This window comes from Aegilops tauschii, chromosome 1 (assembly GCF_002575655.3).
Source record: "Aegilops tauschii subsp. strangulata cultivar AL8/78 chromosome 1, Aet v6.0, whole genome shotgun sequence".
Lineage (NCBI taxonomy): Eukaryota > Viridiplantae > Streptophyta > Magnoliopsida > Poales > Poaceae > Aegilops > Aegilops tauschii.
The window spans coordinates 199511583-199515565 of record NC_053035.3 but is presented as its reverse complement, the minus strand read 5'-3'; positions in this window follow the sequence as shown (position 1 = coordinate 199515565).

Below are 3983 nucleotides of genomic sequence, written 5' to 3'. Positions count from 1 at the left end.
GCAGTAAAGATAGGATCCGTTGCGGATATGGTGGAGTAAAAAATGGACTTAATGGAAGATGACGTCACGACGGATCACCCGGAATCCAGAGGATGACGTCACGCCGGGTTATGGCCTTCACACAATTGTAAGCCGGAGCTTTTCAGTCGAAAGAGTTGAAGATTGACATGAGCCGGCTCAAATCAATCTGGGGCCTAATGTTGAGGATATAACCCTTAGAGTCACCCGCCCGGCGGGGCCGGGTTACACATAAGGATCATCACCTGAAGCCCGGCGCCAAGCTTGAAGACGGTGGGCCAAAGATGGGCTTAAGACCCGGAGATGGCTTAAGGCCCGTAGTTACAACCGTCATTATGGTAGAACTTGTAGTGTAAGGCAAGAATAGTTGAGAGTCCGAGCCGGACACTCTTATGAGCCGGCCGGGACTCTCAGAAGCTGCTGGGCGTCAACCTCTCTATATAAAGGGACGACCCGGCAGCGGTTTAGGGAGACGAAAGATCTCGTCGAGAGCCAGGCATAGCAGTTAAGCTCCCTGGTCATCGAAATCCTAATCAATACCACCTCAACTGGACGTAGGCTTTTACCTTCACCGTAAGGGGCCGAACCAGTATAAACCTTCGTATTCCTTGTCCCGTTTAACCCCTTCAAGCTTCCTAGCGGCTATGGCTCCACGACTAAGTCCTAGTTTGAGGACATCTGCCGTGACAATTCCACGACAGCACCGTTGCTTGCCGGCAAAACATTGAGACACTTTGTTTTTAAATTCTAGTGAATCCAAAACTCGTCTAAATTTCATGAAACTTGGCATGCTATCATGGAAATAATGGAACCAACATGTTATGATCCACAAGTATAGGGGATCAATCATAGTCCTTTCGATAAGTAAGAGTGTCGAACCAAACGAGGAGCAGAAGGAAATGACAAGCAGTTTTCAGCGAGGTAATTTCTGCAAGCACTGAAATTGTCGGTAACAAGTAGTTTGATAGTAAGATAATTTGTAATGGACAAGTAACATTAACGGTAAATAAAGTGCGGTAAGGTAGCCCAATCCTTTTTGTAGCAAAGGAGAGGCTGGAATGGTCTCTTATAGTAAGCAAAGTGTTCTTGTGGGCACACGGGAATTTCATCTAGTCACTTTCATCATGTTGGTTTGATTCGCGTTCGCTACTTTGATAATTTGATATGCGGGTGGACCGGTGCTTGGGTGCTGTTCTTACTTGAACAAGCCTCTCACCTATGATTAACCCCCTCGCAAGCATCCGCAACTACGAAAGAAGAATTAAGATAACAATCTAACCATAACATTAAACATATGGATCCAAATCAGTCCCTTATGGAATAGCGCATAAACTAGGGTTTAAGCTTCCGTCACTCTAGCAACCCATCATCTAATAACTACTCCACAATGCATTCCCTTAGGCCCAAATATGGTGAAGTGTCATGTAGTCGACGTTCACATAACAGCACTAAGGGAATCACAACATACATATCATCGAAATATCTAACGGATATCAAATTCACATGATTACTTGGAACATGACTTCTCCCGTGGCCTCAAGAACAAGGGCAACTACTCACAAATAATATTCATGCTCAAGATCAGAGGGATATTAAATAGCATAATGGATCCGAACATATAATCTTCCATGAAATAAACCATCTAGCATCAACTACAAGATGTAATCAACACTACTAGTCACCCACATGTACCAATCTGGTTTCGGTACAAAGTTTGAACACAAGAGATGAACTATGGCTTTGAGATGAGATGGTGCTATTGAAGATGTTGATGAAGATTGGCCTCCCAAAGATGAGAGGGTTGTTGGTGATGGCGATGGCTTCGATTTCCCCCTCCGGGAGGGAAGTTCTCCCGGCGGAATCGCTCCGCCGGAGAGCAAAGGTGCTCCTGCCCAAGTTCCACCTTGAGACGGCGGCGCTCCATCCCAAAAGTCCTATCCTTATTTTTTTCTAGGTCAAAAGACTTTATATACCAGAAGATGGGCACCGGAGGTGGGCCAGGGTGCCCACTACCCGCTAGGGCACGCCTGGAGGGGCTGGCACGCCCTAGTGACTTGTGGGTGCCTGGGTGCCCCCCTCTTGTAGGTCTTTTCTCCAGTATTTTTATTTATTCCAAAATAATTCTCCGTAAAATTTCAGCTCATTTGGAGATGTGTAGAATAGGTATCTCTGACATAGCTTTTTCAGGTCCAGCTGCCGGTATTCTCCCTCTTTGTGTAAACCTTGCATATTATGAGAGAAAAGGCATGAGAATTACTGCACAAAGTGTTATAAAGCATAAAAACAATATAAATAACAGAAGGAAAACATGATGCAAAATGGACGTATCAACCCCCCCCCCCAAGCTTAGACCTCGCTTGTCCTCAAGCGAAAGTCGATATCGAAAATCATGTGAAAGGATCGATATAGTTGACTAGAGGGGGGAGGGGTGAATAGGCAACTAACTTTTTTTAGCTTGTCTTTACCAATTTAAACTTTGCATCAAACTGGTTGTCTAGATATGCAACTAGGTGAGCAACCTATATGATGCAACAACAACAAGCACACAAGCAAGCAAAGGATACAACACAATATAAGCTTGCACAAGTAAAGGTACGAGATAACCAAGAGTGGATCCGGTGAAGACGAGGATGTGTTACTGAAGTTCCTTCCTCTTGAGGGGAAGTACGTCTCCGTTGGAGCGGTGTGGAGGCACAATGCTCCCCAAGAAGCCACTAGGGCCATCGCATTCTCCTCACGCCCTCACACAATGCGAGATGCCGTGATTCCACTATTGCTGCCCTTGCAGGCGGCGAACGGACCTTTACAAACAAGGTTGGGGCTCTCTCCACAACTGAATTGGAGGCTCCCAACGATACCACGGAGCTTCACCACAATGGAATGTGGCTCCGAGGTGACCTCAACCGTCTAGGGTGCTCAAACACCCAAGAGTAACAAAATCCACACAAGAAAGTATGGGGGAAGCAAATATCCTTTGGTGGAAGTGTAGATCTAGGTCTCCTCCTTCAATCCCTAGCAAATCAACAAGTTTGAGTGGCTAGTGAGAGAGATCGGGCAAGAGACCTTGAGTGGCATTAATGGTGGAGTGAGAGAGGTAAGAGGTAGATGTGGTAGGTGGAAGAACCACCCTTATATAGCAAACCCTAAATCCAACCGTTACTGCGAATTCTGTACTACAGCGGTACAACCGCTCCTTGCCCCAGTACAACCGGGACTCGTGGTTCACCAGCAGAACCCTACCAGGCATTACAACCTGGCGAGCAGGCGGTAGTACCGGTCCATGAGAACAACCGGAACAACCGCCCAACCACCGCTCAACCACCGCATTGAAACAGTAGGGTGTCACCCCTGAGTGCGGTAGTCGAGCGGTACACGACCGATGCAACCGCCTGGCCTTGGGCGGCTAAGTCCCAGGCGGTAGAGCCGCTCGGGGCACCAGTGGTTCCGGTATGCAGGGCACAACTGGACCAACTGGTCAACCACTGCCCAAGTACCGCATCAAAAACAAAAGTATGTCCAGTTGTTGAGTGGTACTTGGCCGGAACAACCGCCGCAGTCATTGTAGAGCATGGTGGCGGTACCACCGCCCGGGAGCAGCGGTACAACCGCTCGTTCAAGACTGGGTAAGCGCCATGGGCCAGCGGTACAACCGCTGGGAAAACTCAGCAAGCAGTAGGAAAGAAGGGAAGCTCTCTCTCTCAAGAATAAAGAAGGCAAGAGAGGGGTGTGGCAAGTGTGTACGTGAAAAGATTCCCCAACACCTTCTAATGTGGATTCCCTCTTGATAGTACGGGTTCCCTACGACCAAAGAGATAAAAAAAAGTAGAAACCTCGTCTTCGATCTTTTCCTTCCGGAGAGAATAGCTAACCGATGTAAGCCTAATCACCAAGAACCTGAAGCACTTAGCACACCATTAGACCAACAAAGGGTTGTCATCATCATCCAAAACACAAAGTAGGGAAAT